The following is a 16803-nucleotide window of genomic DNA, read 5'->3' as shown; positions in this document are numbered from 1 at the left end:
ATTGCTGAAAGAAGCAACAGAGTAGAAAGAACCAAGAAAAGTGCAGAAAGAGGCAAGTGAGATGCAACAACAGGCAGGAAAGTTACATAAAGAGGGAAGACGAGTGTAGAAAGAGACAACAGGGGTGCAGAAAGAAGCAAATGAGGTGCAGAAAGAGGCAATAGAGATGTAGAAAGAGGGGAGAGAACATCAGAAAAAGGCAAGAAAAGTAGAGAAAGAGGCAAAAGGGTACGTAAAGAGACAACAGGGGTGCAGAAAGAAGAAAGACAGGTGCAGAAATAAGCATGGAAATTGCAGAATGAAGCAATAGGGGTGCAGAAAGAGGCAAGAGAAGTGCAGAAACAGGCAAGGGAGGTGCAGAAAGAGGCAAGAGAATTGCTGAAAGAAGCAACAGAGGTGTAGAAAGAGGGAAGACAGGTGAATAAAAAGGCAAGAAAAGTGTAGAAAGAGGCAAAAGAGGTACATAAAGAGACAACACAGGTGCAGAAAGAAGCAAGACACGCAGAAAGAAGCATGGAATGTGCAAAATGAAGCAAGAGGGTGCAGAAAGAGGCATGAAATGTGCAAAATGAAGCAAACAGGTGCAGAAAGAAGCATGGAAATTGCAGAATGAAGCAACAGGGTGCAGAAAGAGGCAGGAGAAGTGTAGAAAGGAGCAAGTGAGGTGCAGATAGAGCAAACAGAAGTGCAGAAGAGGCAAGAGAATTGCTGAAAGAAGCAACAGAGGAGTAGAAAGAACCAAGAAAAGTACAGAAAGAGGCAAGTGAGATGCAAAAACAGGCAGGAAAGGTACATAAAGAGGGAAGACGAGTGCAGAAAGAGACAACAGGGGTGCAGAAAGAAGCAAATGAGGTACAGAAAGAGACAATAGAGATGCAGAAAGAGGGAAGAGAACAGCAGAAAGAGGCAAGAGAAGTGCAGAAACAGGCAAGGGAGGTTCAGAAAGAGGGAAGAGAATTGCTGAAAGAAGCAACAGAGGTGTAGAAAGAGGGAAGAGAGGTGCAGAAAGAAGCAAATGAGGTACAGAAAGAGGAAATAGACGTGCAGAAAGAGGGAAGAGAGGTGCAGCAAAAGGCAAGAAAGGTGCAGAAAGAGGCAAAAGAGGTACTTAAAGAGACAACAGGGGTGCAGAAAGAAGCAAGAAAGGTGCAGAAAGAAGCATGGAAAGTGCTGAATGAAGCAACAGGGAGGCAGAAAGAGGCTAGAGAAGTGCACAAAGAGGCAAGAGAATTGCTGAAAGAAGCAACAGAGGTGTACAAAGAAGTAAAAAAGTGCAGAAAGAGGCAAGTGAGATGCAAAAACAGGCAGGAAAGGCACAGAAAGAGGGAAGAGGAGTGCATAAAGAGAGAACAGGGATGCAGAAAGAAGCAAATGAAGTACAGAAAGAGGAAACAGACGTGCAGAAAGAGGGGAGCGGTGCAGAAAAAGGCAAGAAAAGTACAGAAAGAGGCAAAAGAGGTATGTAAAGAGACAATAGGGGTGCAGAAAGAAGAAAAACAGGTGCAGAAAGAAGCATGGAAATTGCAGAATGAAGCAACAGGGTACAGAAAGAGGCAAGAGAAGTGCAGAAACAGGCAAGGGAGGTGCAGAAAGAGCATACAGAAGTGCAGAAAGAGGCAAGAGAATTGCTGAAAGAAGCAACAGAGTAGAAATAACCAAGAAAAGTGCAGAAAGAGGCAAGTGAGATGCAACAACAGGCAGGAAAGTTACATAAAGAGGGAAGACGAGTGCAGAAAGAGACAACAGGGGTGCAGAAAGAAGCAAATGAGGTGCAGAAAGAGGCAATAGAGATGCAGAAAGAGGGAAGAGAACAGCAGAAAAAGGCAAGAAAAGTGGAGAAAGTGGCAAAAGAGGTACATAAAGAGACAATAGGGGTGCAGAAAGAAGCAAGACAGGTGCAGAAAGAAGCATGATAATTGCAGAATGAAGCAACAGGGGTGCAGAAAGAGGCAAGAGAAGTGCAGAAACAGGCAAGGGAGGTGCAGAAAGAGGCAAGAGAATTGCCGAAATAAGCAACAGAGGTGTAGAAAGAGGGAAGAGAGGTGCAGAAAAAGGCAAGAAAAGTGCAGAAAGAGGCAAAAGAGGTACACAAAGAGACAACAGTGGTGCAGAAAGAAGCAAGACAGGTGCAGAAAGAAACATGGAAAGTGCCAAATGAACCAACAGGGGTGTAGAAAGAGCCAAGAGAAATGCAGAAACAGGCAAGAGAAGTGCACAAAGAGGCAAGAGAATTGCTGAAAGAAGCAACAGAGGTGTGGAAAGAAGCAAAAAAGTGCAGAAAGAGGCAAGTGATATGCAAAAACAGGCAGGAAAGGTACAGAATGAGGGAAGAGGAGTGCATAAAGAGATTACAGGGGTGCAGAAAGAAGCAAATGAGGTACAGAAAGAGGCAACAGACGTGCAGAAAGAGGGAAGAGAGGTGCAGCAAAAGGCAAGAAAAGTGCAGAAAGAGGCAAAAGAGGTACATAAAGAGACAACACGGGTGCAGAAAGAAGCAAGACAGGAGCAGAAAGAAGCATGGAAAGTGCAGAAAGAGGCAAGTGAGATGCAAAAACAGGCAGGAAAGGCACAGAAAGAGGGAAGAGGAGTGCATAAAGAGAGAACAGGGATGCAGAAAGAAGCAAATGAAGTACAGAAAGAGGAAACAGACGTGCAGAAAGAGGGGAGCGGTGCAGAAAAAGGCAAGAAAAGTACAGAAAGAGGCAAAAGAGGTATGTAAAGAGACAATAGGGGTGCAGAAAGAAGAAAAACAGGTGCAGAAAGAAGCATGGAAATTGCAGAATGAAGCAACAGGGTACAGAAAGAGGCAAGAGAAGTGCAGAAACAGGCAAGGGAGGTGCAGAAAGAGCATACAGAAGTGCAGAAAGAGGCAAGAGAATTGCTGAAAGAAGCAACAGAGTAGAAATAACCAAGAAAAGTGCAGAAAGAGGCAAGTGAGATGCAACAACAGGCAGGAAAGTTACATAAAGAGGGAAGACGAGTGCAGAAAGAGACAACAGGGGTGCAGAAAGAAGCAAATGAGGTGCAGAAAGAGGCAATAGAGATGCAGAAAGAGGGAAGAGAACAGCAGAAAAAGGCAAGAAAAGTGGAGAAAGTGGCAAAAGAGGTACATAAAGAGACAATAGGGGTGCAGAAAGAAGCAAGACAGGTGCAGAAAGAAGCATGATAATTGCAGAATGAAGCAACAGGGGTGCAGAAAGAGGCAAGAGAAGTGCAGAAACAGGCAAGGGAGGTGCAGAAAGAGGCAAGAGAATTGCCGAAATAAGCAACAGAGGTGTAGAAAGAGGGAAGAGAGGTGCAGAAAAAGGCAAGAAAAGTGCAGAAAGAGGCAAAAGAGGTACACAAAGAGACAACAGTGGTGCAGAAAGAAGCAAGACAGGTGCAGAAAGAAACATGGAAAGTGCCAAATGAACCAACAGGGGTGTAGAAAGAGCCAAGAGAAATGCAGAAACAGGCAAGAGAAGTGCACAAAGAGGCAAGAGAATTGCTGAAAGAAGCAACAGAGGTGTGGAAAGAAGCAAAAAAGTGCAGAAAGAGGCAAGTGATATGCAAAAACAGGCAGGAAAGGTACAGAATGAGGGAAGAGGAGTGCATAAAGAGATTACAGGGGTGCAGAAAGAAGCAAATGAGGTACAGAAAGAGGCAACAGACGTGCAGAAAGAGGGAAGAGAGGTGCAGCAAAAGGCAAGAAAAGTGCAGAAAGAGGCAAAAGAGGTACATAAAGAGACAACACGGGTGCAGAAAGAAGCAAGACAGGAGCAGAAAGAAGCATGGAAAGTGCAGAATGAAGTAACAGGGGTGCAGAAAGAGGCAAAAGAAGTGTAGAAAGGAGCAAGTGAGGTGCAGAAAGAGCCAACAGAAGTGCACAAAGAGGCAAGAGAATTGCTGAAAGAAGCAACAGAGGAGTAGAAAGAGGCAATAAAAGTACAGTAAGAGGCAGGTGAGATGCAAAAACAGGCAGGAAAGGTACATAAAGAGGGAAGAGGAGTAGAGAAAGAGACAACAGGAGTGCAGAAAGAAGCAATAGAGATGCAGAAAGAGGGAAGAGAACAGCAGAATAAGGCTAGAAAAGTACAGAAAGTGGCAAAACAGGTACATAAAGAGACAACAGGAGTGCAGAAAGAAGCAAGACAGGTGCAGAGAGAAGCATGGACATTGCAGAATGAAGACACAAGGGTGCAGAAAGAGGCAAGAGAAGTGCAGAAACAGGCAAGAGAAGTGTACAAAGAGGCAAGAGAATTGCTGAAATGAGCAACAGAGATGTAGAAAGAAGCAATAAAGTGCAGAAAGAGGCAAGTGAGATGCAAAAACAGGCAGGAAAGGTACAGAAAGAGGGAAGAGGAGTGCATAAAGAGACATAGGGGTGCTGAAAGGAGCAAATGAGGTGCAGAAAAGGCAACAGACGTGCAGAAAGAGGGAAGAGAGGTGCAGAAAAAGGCAAGAAAAGTGCAGAAAGAGGCAAAAGAGGTACATAGGGATACAACACGGGTGCAGAAAGAAGCAAGACACGTGCAGAAAGAAGCATGGAACGTGCAGAATGAAGCAACAGGGTTCAGAAAGAGGCAGGAGAAGTGTAGAAATGAGCAAGTGAGATGCAGAAACAGCCAACAGAAGTGAGCAAAGAGGCAAGAGAATTGCTGAAAGAAGCAACAGAGGAGTAAAAAGAAGCAAGAAAAATGCAGAAAGAGGCAAGTGAGATGAAAAAACAGGCAGGAAAGGTACATAAAGAGCTAAGACGAGTGCAGAAGGAGACAACAGAGGTGCAGACAGAAGCAAATGAGGTACAGAAAGAGACAATAGAGATGCAGAAAGAGGGAAGAGAACAGCCGAAAAAGGCAAGAAAAGTGCAGAAAGAGGCAAAACAGGTACGTAAAGAGACAACAGGGGTGCAGAAAGAAGCAAGACAGGTGCAGAAAGAAGCATTGAAATTGCAGAATGAAGCAGCAGGGATGCAGAAAGAGGCAAGAGAAGTACAGAAACAGGCAAGGGAGGTGCAGAAAGAGGCAAGAGAATTGCTGAAATAAGCAACAGAGGTGTAGAAAGAAGAAAGAGAGGTGCAGAAAAAGGCAAGTGATATGCAAAAACAGGCAGGAAAGGTACAGAAAGAGGGAAGAGGAGTGCATAAAGAGACAACAGGGGTGCAGAAAGAAGCAAATGAGGTGCAGAAAGAGGCAACCGACGTGCAGAAAGAGAGAAGAGAGGTGCAGAAAAAGGCAAGGAATGTGCAGAAAGAGTCAAAAGAGGCAAAAGAGGTGCAGAAACAGACAACAGGGGTGCAGAAAGAAGCAAGACAGGTGTAGAAAGAAGCTTGGAAATTGCAGAATGAAGCAACAGGGCTGCAGATAGAGGGAGGAGAAGTGCAGAAACAGACAAGGGATGTGCACAAAGAGGCAAGCGAATTGCTGAAATAAGCAACAGAGCTGTAGAAAGAAGAAAGAGAGGTGCAGAAAAAGGCAATTGATGTGCAAAAACAGGCAGGAAAGGTACAGAAAGAGGGAAGAGGAGTGCATAAAGAGACAACAGGGGTGCAGAAAGAAGCAAATGAGGTGCAGAAAGAGGCAACCGACGTGCAGAAAGAGGGAAGACAGGTGCAGAAAAAGGCAAGGAAAGTGCAGAAAGAGTCAAAAGAGGCAAAAGAGGTGCAGAAAGAGACAACAGGGGTGCAGAAAGAAGCAAGACAGGTGTAGAAAGAAGCATGGAAATTGCAGAATGAAGCAATAGGGGTGCAGAAAGAGGCAAGAGAAGTGCAGAAACAGGCAAGGGAAGTGCACAAAGAGGCAAGAGAATTGCTGAAATAATCAACAGAGTTGTAGAAAGAAGCAAAAAAAGTGCAGAAAGAGGCAAGTGAGATACAAAAACAGGCAGGAAAGGTAGAGAAGGAGGGAAGAGGAGTGCAGAAAGAGATAACAGGAGTGCAGAAAGAAGCAAATGAGGTGCAGAAAGAGGCAAAAGACGTGTAGATAGAGGGAAGAAAGGTGCAGAAAAAGGCAACAAAAGTGCACAAAGAGGCAAAAGAGGTGTTAGAATTGGGGATCTCTGGTTGGCACAGGTAGGTACTTGTGACAAGCAGGGACCCTCTCGTCTAGTCAGGGTAATGGGTTACACTCCTAAAATAACCCCTGCTCACCCTCTAGGTAGGTTGGCGCGAGTAGACAAGGCTTATCTCAGAGCGTTATAGGTTAAGCATTTGTGACCACATACAGTAACTCAGTGACAACACCACAAATGGACACCACACTAGATTTATATCACAAATAGTGATCTTTTATATAAAGGCTTAGCACAAGACCAAATAACGACAAAAATGACATACACAGTTCAAGAATATGATTTTAGAAAGTGTTCTTAGGTTAGCGACAAAATCATTCACCTTTGCGTCCGTTTTAACCCACAGTACCTTATGATGCGATAAAAAGTTCCTAGCGGCCGTTCAGTCTTGAAAATCAAGGTGTAGCTTATCCGGTAGAAATTTACTCGCTAAGGCACAATGCGACAAAATTTGGCCGACTAACGAGCGGGGCGACAATTTCACCAGCGGTTCTCTTGGTTGAGTCTGCGACGATTTTCGCAGTGATAGAATTACTCACGCTAACGAGCGGTGTGATGATCTTGGCTTGTTTTGCGACGATTCCACACTGCAGCGGCGGCTCTGTGACGAAGTTCACACCGATAGAATTCTTCCCGCTAACAGGCGAAGCGTGGATCTTGGCTGGTAGCGATCAAATTCGGTCTGCTAACGAGCGGGGCGATGATTTTTCCAGCGCTGATCTGGCTCAGCGGCAGCAGGCTCTGCGACGATGTCCTCAGCGATAAAATTCTGCACGCTAACGAGCGGTGCAACGGAAATGTTCTCGCTAAGCCGGCTGTGCGTGAAAAAGTGGAGATCTTTGAGTTCTTTCTTCTTAGCCAGCTTCCCAACAGCAGGCACAGCTCCCAGAGGCCCCAAAACTGGTTCCAGCACTCTAGGAGGGACAGAACTCACACAGCAGAGATCAGGAGGAAGCTGGGGGTGAAGTCCTTTTGCTCCTGGGACTTCGTAACAGGAGGCCAGCTCTACTCAGGCCCTTGGAGATCTTTTAAAGCACAAGTTGAAATAAAGTCTTTGTAGTCTTTCTCCTCTCCTTCAGCAGTAAGGCAACCACTGCAGGCCAATCCCCCAGGTCAGGGACAGTACTCCTCCTTACAGCTTTCCCAGTTCCTTCTCCTCAGGCAGAGGTTCTTCTTGTCAAGCAGGATCTAATTTCTTGGGAGCGGGGTCCCAATACTTATACCCCTAAATCCTTTGTTCCTCTGGGGTAGAGGGGCCTTTGCCCAGTCCAAACCAGTTCCTGAGCACTTTGTTGACATGACTCTGACTTTCTATTCAGGTTGCAGGGCAGAGACATCAGCCGCTCCACAGGAGGTAGAGCCAACATTGTGGTGGCAGAGCACAGCCCCATTCAGAGTCCAGGTGCACTCCTCCCACCCATCTGGATGTCAATCTCTCAATTCACCACCAGGCTACCTAGCTCTGCCCCTCTGGAATTCCCTATCCCTGTCACTCACAGAAACCAGACAGGCAGATACACATCATAGCAGAGGCGGGCTGGAATGGTTAGGCAAGCAAATACCAACTTTCTAAAAGTGGCATTTGCAAACACAGAATATTAAAATAAACTTTACTAAAAGATGTATTTTATTATTCTGAGTTCAGGCATACTGAACTCGAATTTCTACCATGTTCCCTGGGTCTGTTAGGATCATAGAATGTAACAATTCTAACAGCCCATTCTGGCCTATGGAGAACAGGAAGCCATACAATACTGAAAAACGAAAATGGCTGTAATTCACTATTAGGACATGCCACACACATCAGGGCTTGTCCTACCTTATGCTTACAATGCACCCTGCCTTTGGGCCTACCATAGGGGTGACTGATATGAAGTTAAGGGAAGGTTTAGGGACTTGCAAGTGAGTGAACTTGCCCAGTCAGCATGACAGTACCAGACTGCACGCAGGTTCTGCAATGGCAGACCTTAGACACATTTTACTAGGCCGCTTCTGTGGGTGGCACAATCAGTGCTGCAAGCCCACCAGCAGCATTTGTATTTACAAGCCCTGGGCACTCCTGGTGCACTTTACTGGGGTCTGACAGTAAACCAAATAAGCCAATCGTGGAATCCAACCAACATATACAATTTACATAGGGAGCACTTGCACTGTGGCACTGGTTGGCAGTGGCACAGTGCTCTGAGCAGCTAACACCAGCAAAACACATGAGGCACATGTGGAAGGGAGACTCACGCCAAGGTGCCAGGTCTAACAAGAGGTACGTAAAGAGACAACACGGGTGCAGAAAGAAGTTAGACAGGTGCAGAAAGAAGCATGGAAAGTGCAGAATGAAGTAACAGGGGAGCAGAAAGAGGCAAGAGAAGTGTAGAGAGGAGCAAGTGAGGTACAGAAAGAGGCAACAGAAGTGCAGAAAGATGCAGAAAGATGCAAGAGAGGTGCAGGAAGAGGCAAGAAAGGTGCAGAGAAAAGCGAGTGAGCTGCAGAAAGAGGAAAGAGATGTGCAGAAAGAGGCAAGAGAGGTGCAGAAAGAAGAGAGTGAGCTACAGAAAGAGACAAGAGTGGTGCAGAAAGAGGCAAGAGAGGTGTAGAAAGAAGAGAGGTGCAGGAAGAGGGAAGAAAGGTGCAGAGATAAGAGAGTGAGCTGCAGAAAGAGGGAAGAGAGGTGCAGAAAAAGGCAAGAAAGGAGCAGAGAAAAGAGAGTGAGCTGCATAAAGAGGTAACAGAGGGGCAGAAAGAGGCAAGAGAGGTTCAGAAAGATGCAAGAGAGGTGTAGAAAGAGGCAAGACTGATGCAGAAAGAGGCAAGAGATGTGCAGAAAGAGGCAAGAGAGGTACAAAAAGAGGCAAGAGATGCAGAAAGAGGCAAAAAAGGTGCAGAAAGAAAAGAGTGAGCGGCAGAAAGAAGGAAGAGAGGTACAGAAAGAGGCAAGTGAGTAGCAAAAACAGGCAGGAAAGGTACGGAAAAAAGAAAGACGAGTGCGCAAAGAGACAACACAGGTGCAGAAAGAAGCAAATGAGGTGCAGAAAGAGGAAACAGAAGTGCCGAAAGAGGCAAGAAAGGTGCAAAGAAAAGAGAGTGAGCTGCAGAAAGAGGGAAGAGAGGTGCAGAAAGAGGCGAGAGAGGTGCAGGAAGAGGCAAGAAAAGTACAGAGAAAAGAGAGTGAGCTGCAGAAAGAGGGAAGAGAGGTGCAGAAACAGGCAAGGGAAGTGAACAAAGAGGCAAGAGTATTGCTGAAAGAAGCAACAGAGGTGTAGAAAGAAACAAAAAAAGTGCAGAAAGAAGCAAGTGAGATACAAAAGCAGGCAGGAAAGGTACAGAAGGAGGGAAGAGGAGTGCATAAAGAGACACAAGGGGTGCAGAAAGAAGCAAATGAGGTACAGAAAGGCACAATAGAGATGCAGAAAGAGGGAAGAGAACAGCAGAAAAAGGCAAGAAAAGTGCAGAAAGAAGCTAAAGAGGTACATAAAGAGACAACAGGGGTGCAGAAAGAAGCAAGACAGGTGCAGAAAGAAGCATGGAAATTGCAGAATTAAGCAGCAGGGATGCAGAAAGAGGCAAGAGAAGTACAGAAACAGGCAAGGGAGGTGCAGAAAGAGGCAACAGAAGTGAAGAAAGAGGCAAGAGGGGTGCTGGAAGAGGCAAGAAAGGTACAGAGAAAAGAGAGTGAGCTGCAGAAAGAGGGAAGAGAGGTTGTAGGAGAGAGTAGGATCTGCACTTATGTTGCCCCCACTTTTTTTCTGATGTTATCACTGGTTTCTGGCTATAGTCTGGCTGGATCCTTGCTAATCAGGGCCCCAGTTTCTCTGTTCTCTCTAAACAACTTGGAGTGCATATTAGATGCACTAGTGATTGGATACTGTGGTGCCTTATGAACCCCTAGTATATGGTACATTAGGTACCAAGGGCATAGGTACTTCACAGGCCTACCAGTGGCTGAAGCATGTATTATGCCACCCCTAGGAAGCAGACTAAATCTGACACCACAGGTCAGCTACTGCAGCCTGGGTGAGGTAGTGTTAGCACTCCTCACAGAGGTATATCTCACCATACACACACATATAAACCTATCAGTCACCCCTAAGGCAGGCCCTATCAATCCTGAGGGCAGGGTGCTTGGTTTACAATGTGAGGGGGTGCCACTGCCTGAGCAGGGCCCCTCTGCAGCTGGCAGAGTCTATTCTCTGTGGCTCTTTGTGGATGTGGTTAAACCATATACTCTTAAGTGCATTATAACCTAGCGGTAAATGCTAAGTTTGGAATGACTGCGTCAAAACATGTCGTGTTTGGTGTCAAACAACTTGGAATCATACCCCCACACCAGTAACCGGTGTGGGAGTATGATCCCACCCTTCTAGAGGGGACGACATGTACCCACTGTGGAAACACGGTAGAAATCTGAAAGAGCCCTGGCATCACAAAATGGGTGCCACCAGCACAGACACTGGGCTGCCCTCCTGCTGCTGACCGAAACTCGCAGTGAAGGAGGCCCAAAATAGGCATCCTGTCACAGGGAGGTGTCACCACCTTCCAGACAGGATTTAGTGTATTGGGGCTGGGTGGGTGCACTCCTAGAGTGCTTTGAAGTCCTGCACTGGGGGAGCAGTAGGCTCCTCTGTGCATATGCCAGCTCAAACCGGTTCAGGGGCTACCAGCCCCTGCTCTGGAATGAAACTGGACAAAGGGAAGTGGGTGTAGCCACCCACTCCCCTGACCCTCCCATAGGAGTGGTCATAGAGCTAGTTCCTCCCTCCCTTGTAGTATAACTTAGGGAACCCTTGCCATTGCAAACTATATATCCTTGGACGACACTCTGAAGAAGAATCCTGGACCTTCGCCGTTCCACTACCTTTGGAAGACTGAAAAATCTCCCTTGAAGTCAAGGAGTGACTCCCCTGCTTGGCAGGCACCAAAGCTTCGCATCAACAGTCGCAAACTTTCCCACTCTCACTGGAGTCTGAAGTCCCTGTATCCCTGGAGGTAGATTTCCTGACTTCTCGATGGCCATTGTGAGTCCTCAGTGAAGCTGAGGCGAGTGGACCCCACGAGTGATGAGGAACAGCAATACCTGGGTACCGTGCACTATTGTCAAGTGCAACCCCTTCATGACATTGTACGAGCTTGTGCTTTGGACCACGTGTGGCCCAACCCTCCAGCAGGATTTTCCCTGAAAATCAGATGCCTACCCTGTCCCGAATGACCATGGGCTCCTTGTGAGTGAATCCTCCTGAGGCGTCTTTGCGATCTCTTGCTGATTGGCTTGTGGGTCCCCTGAAGACTTTTCTACAAAACCAAAGGGCTCTCCTGATTGCTCCAGGCCTGCCCTGACTTACCCTTGCTGGGTGAGTCCCTAAGACCTTGCTGGTCTGCACCGCTGACTTTCTTCACTTTCCACAAGACTTGCTGTTGCCAAGGATTGTTGGCTCCAATCCGGTTGCCAATACCTCAGTAAGCTGCAGACTTTGTGAGATAGTCTGAATCCAGCTCCTAGTCTTCATCAACACCTCCTGGACCTCGTGGCTGAAGAGTCAAGACACACATGATCAACTGAAATCACCCGACTACTGTGGGCATCCAGCTTCTTGGCCCCGGGTCTCTGACAAGTGACTTTGAACACTGTCTCCTCTGCTTTCAGGTCTTCTTTCTTCAGAATCCAGCCTTGGATTCCACCGGACACTTCTCCTGTCTTCACAAACAGCAAGTCTTCTTTGGCTCCCATTGAAAACGATGCCGCGACCCGACACCAAAAGACACCTATGCATCCGTCTTCCCTGGGTGAGGTAACTCGAGTACTCCGGTGCTCCTGTGTGTGTTGGCTCTAGAACTACTTACCCTGTAAGTAACTTGCTTGTAGACTCTCCCAAAGTATCCTAAAACTTTAAAATTCCAACCGCGACTTGCTCCATTGAAGTCTGTTGGGATCCGCGGCTGTGTTCTCACACTGCAGGCGTCTCCCGTGGGTCCTTTACTTTCCTGCCTTGGGTGGATTAGTGAGGCCCCAGTGCTTCTGAAGACCTTAGGCCTGCTCCCTTCTCAAGTCGTTCTTCTTATACCTCTTTTTTAGTATATGGTCTGGTACGCCCCGAGGGCCCCAGCCATATAAGTGCTTAATTTGTTGTGAAATGTTGATTTGTGCATATGTCCTTGACTTCTAATCCCATAAAGAGATTAGTAGAGTGTGTCTAGTAATAAATACATATATATTTTATATATATACCTGTGTGGTGTCCTTTCAATTAGTGATTCAAGAGATTATAAGGTAAAACAAGCTGCTTTACATTCCTCTGAGACTTAGCCTGAAGGCTGCTCTCCACAGCTACCACTAGGATAGCTTTCTTTAAAAGGTTGTCTTAAACCTATCTACCATAAGAGTCGAATTGTACTTGTGCAAGGTGGCCACTTTAACTAGTGACCAGCATATACCAGGCCAACTTCTCACATTGGTGGGCAGCGTGTGGGATTACAGTTTGCCATTGTTTTACCAGAAAATCTCTATTTGAATTACTAACTGAAAGCCACTAAAGGTACTCAAGGTACATATAAAGTCAAGCTTAGTATCAATAAGTTCTACTGAACTTAGAGCTGTGTGTGAAGGGATAGCACACCCTTTCTACATCCCAAGCTAGGATCAGTAGGCCACAAACTAGTGTAGGTAGTACAACACTGCACAACACTAGAATGTCCTTAAGGGTTGGAAACAGTGGGTCCACCCAGCCTCAGTATAAGGACATGACTTTCTTTGACTTTAAAGCCATGTGTGCTGCAAGGCACCTGAGGATAGGACAGAGTCCCTCCACACTTCACCTGATAGATCTGCTGACAGCAGATGATCTTAGATTATCTCTAGGAGCTAAGGGGTCTGAATCAGGGGGTGGGTCAGCTATAGTCTCTGGGTCAGATGATGAGAATCAAGATGACCTGGAATCTGTGGTTGAAGGGCCAGATCCACAGGGATCTGAAAAGGACAGAGGATTTCTCCCTAAGAGAGCTGACAGAGTGGAAGAGAGGCCTAGGTCCCCTTCAATGGAATCTGACCACTTCTATCACTCTGGCAGAGAATCTGTCCAGCAGAGGAACTCATACTTTAATAGAAGAGAGACCTCCTCTGAAAGAATGTACAAACTGCTGCAGTATGAGGAAGCAAGAGTTGCCCTCAAGGCCAAGCAGTTGGCATTAGACAGAGAAGCCTTTGAGCTCCAGAGAGCTTCTAGAAAAGAGGGGTTAGAACCCCCTGGTGGCAGCAACAGCGTCCCTAGAGTCAGAGAATACATTCCAGACCATTGGAACCTGTCCAAGGTTGTTCCTCCCTACCAGAGTGGGGATGATATCCACAAATGGATAACTGCTATGGAAAGGGTCTGTAGAGGTCAACAGGTCCCCCAAAAGCAGTGGGCAGCAATCTTGTCGCTCTCCTATTCAGATAAAGGTAGATACAAGCTCCTCACTGTTAGAGAAGGGGATGCTGATGACTATGAAGTCCTGAAGAGCGCACTGATAGATGGGTTTGGCTTAACCACTGGGCAGTACAGGTTGAAGTTCAGAGATACCCAAAAGGCACAGACACAGGACTGGGTGGACTTTGTAGATTGTGCTACCAAGGCTCTGGAGGGTTGGATAATTGGCAGTAGAACAACTGACTTTAAGGGATTGTATAATCTAATGAAGAGAGAGCAGATCCTTAACAATTGTCAAAACCAGCTCTTACACCAGTACCTGGTGGACTCTGATCTGACCTCTCCCCAAGAATTGGGAAAGAAGGCAGACAAATGGGTGAGAACCAGGGTGAGGCCCAAGAACCAAGGTGGTGACCAGAAGAAAGATTCCACTAAGCCCAAAGAGAAAGGTGGGGATAATAAAAATACAGAAAAGTCCTCTGAAGGGCCCCAAAAATCCAGTTCTGGGGGTTGGTCCCAAAATCCTTCCTCTTCCAATAAGAAACCATATTGCCATGTGTGCAAGCAACCTGGCCCCTGGAAAACTGACTCCAGCTGTCCAAAGAATGGCAATAAAGAAAATGTTCCTCCCACTGCAGCTCCAACCCCTCCTGTTACTACTAGTAGTAATCCCCCAGGTGGAAGTGCACCCAAAAACTTAGTTGGGTTTTCTTGGGGAACTCAGGTGGACTCTGGCCTAACCAGGTCCCCTACACAAGCAACTCTAGTCTGTGATGGTGGCATGGGGTTTGCCAACTTTACTATGGGTCCCAATACTTTGGGCAGGTACAGACAAGAGCCCACGATCAATGGTCAGAAGGCTGTGGCCTACAGGGACACAGGGGCTAGTGTCACCATGGTGACAAAGAGACTAGTGCCCCTAGAACAGCTTTTACCTGAGTTTAGGTACCAGGTGACCAATATTGATGGAATTAGGACAGATCATCCCATGGCAGTGGTAAATCTCAGCTGGGGAGGGGTCACTGGCCCAAAGAGAGTGGCAGTGTCCCCAACCTTACCTGTAGATTGTCTACTGGGGAATTATCTGGAAATCTCAGCCTGGGCTGAGGTGGATCACAATGCCCATTTAAGAATGTTAGGCATCCCTGAGAGAGTGGATGAGACCCTGAGGGCCTTCCCTCTACCTCAGGAGAAATTAAGGGGAGTGAAGCCTGAAACAATGGGTCACTCCACACAAACAGAGAGCATAGGGGGTGAGGAACAGTACTCCCCCCACAAGACTAAAGGTAAGGGTCAGCTTTCTAAGGGAACTGATCCTGCCCCTTGTGAAGTAACTGCCCCAGAAGTGGTCAGGCCTGTCCTAGCCACATCTCTGATGGCAGGGGATCCTTCCAAGGTGTTACCCAGTCTGGAGCAGTTATCCTGCCCCTCTCTTCCCTGCCTCAGTCAGCCCAGGGCTGCAGAGGTCAGGGAGGTCAGTGGACCCTTAGTGGGTCCCTGCCCAGAGGAACCCCCTCATCAACAGATTAGGGACAGCCAGCAGAGTAGTTCTAGCCAGGTGAATATTCCTCTACATACTGAGGGATCCCCCTTACCCCTAGGTACAGGTATCCCACAGATGGACTCAGTTGGGCACAGGGAGACCTGGGACATAGTTGCCCCAAACATTCCAATGCCCTCCCCTATTCCAACCAGAGGGACCCAACCCCCAGCTGTAGGCAGCCAGAGGTTGACCCTTAGGGCCAGATATGACACAGTCACGGACAGAAAGGCTTCCATGGTGATCAGTGTCCCGAGGAAGGTGAGACCACCCCAAATAGGGCCTCACTTCCAGACTCAGACACCCCACCAGCCTGCTTCTGTACTAAAACACAATATAGGTAATTTCCCTAGACTTTGGAGAAACTCCAGAACCCCTTGGGGTAGGATTTCCCAAGTGGACCATGAGACAGGGAGCAACCATGCTAGTGCAGGTTCTTCCTTATATGGCCACTCAGGAAATAAAGGCTATCTGGACAAGGTTAGCCTTATCTCCTTTCGTTTGAGGGGGGGGGGGGGGTCATGTAGGAAGGTGGAATCTGACTACATGGTTTCCCCCACTTTTTTTCTGGTGTTTTGATGGTTTTTGACTAGTCTGGCTGGGATCCTGCTATCCAGGACACCAGCCTATCTGCTTACTCCCTTAAACGACATGGTGTGCACATTAGGTGCACTAGTGATTGGATACTGTGGTACCTTATGAGCCCCTAGTATATGGTACCTTAGGTACCAAGGGCATAGGTACTTCACAGGCCTACCAGGGGCTGAAGCATGTATTATGCCACCCCTGGGTAGCAGACTAAATCTGACACCACAGGCCTGCTACTGCAGCCTGGGTGAGGTAGTGTTAGCACTCCTCACTGAGGTATAGGTTCCCTATATCTCACCTTACACACACATATAAACCTATAAGTCACCCCTAAGGCAGGCCCTAACAATCCTAAGGGCAGGGTGCTTGGTTTCCATGTGAGAGGGTGCCTCTTCCTGAGCAGGGCCCCTCTGCAGCTCTCAGAGTCTATTCTCTGTAGCTCTTTGTGGATGCGGTTAAACCATATACTCTTAAGTGCATTATAACCTAGCGGTAAATGCTAACTTTGGGATGGCTGCATCAAAACAAGTCGTGTTTGATGTCAAACGCTTTGGAATCATACCCCCACACCAGTAACTGGAGTGGGAGTATGATCCCACCCTTCTAGAGGGATAGACATGTACCCACTGTGGAAACACGGTAGAATCCTGAAGAGCCCTGGCATCACAAAATGGATGCCACCAGCACAGACACTGGGCTGCCCTCCTGCTGCTGACTGAAACTCGCAGTGGAGGAGGCCCAACAATAGACATCCTGTCACAGGGAGGTGTAACCACCTTCCAGACAGGATTTAGTGTATTGGGGCTGGGTGGGTGCACTCCCAGAGTGCTTTGAAGTCCTGCACTGGGGGAGCAGTAGGCTCCTCTGTGCATATGCCAGCTCAAACCGGTTCATGGGCTACCAGCCCCTGCTCTGGCGTGAAACTGGACAAAGGGAAGTGGGTGTAGCCACCAACTCCCCTGACCCTCCCAGAGGTGTGGTCATAGAGCTAGTCCTTCCCTTCCTTGTAGTATAAGTTAGGGAACCCTTGCCATTGCAAACTAGATATCCCTGGACGATGCTCTGAAGAAGAATCCTGGACCTTCGATGTTCCACTACCTTTGAAAGACTGAAGAATCTCCCTTGGAGTCAAGGAGTGACTCCCCTGCTTGGCAGGCACCAAAACTTTGCATCAATGGTCCCAAACTTTCCCGCTCCCGCCGGAGTCCGAAGGCCCTGCAGCCCCAGATATAG

Source organism: Triturus cristatus, chromosome 3_1 (assembly GCF_964204655.1).
Source record: "Triturus cristatus chromosome 3_1, aTriCri1.1, whole genome shotgun sequence".
NCBI lineage: Eukaryota > Metazoa > Chordata > Amphibia > Caudata > Salamandridae > Triturus > Triturus cristatus.
Note: the sequence above shows the minus strand (reverse complement) of the source record.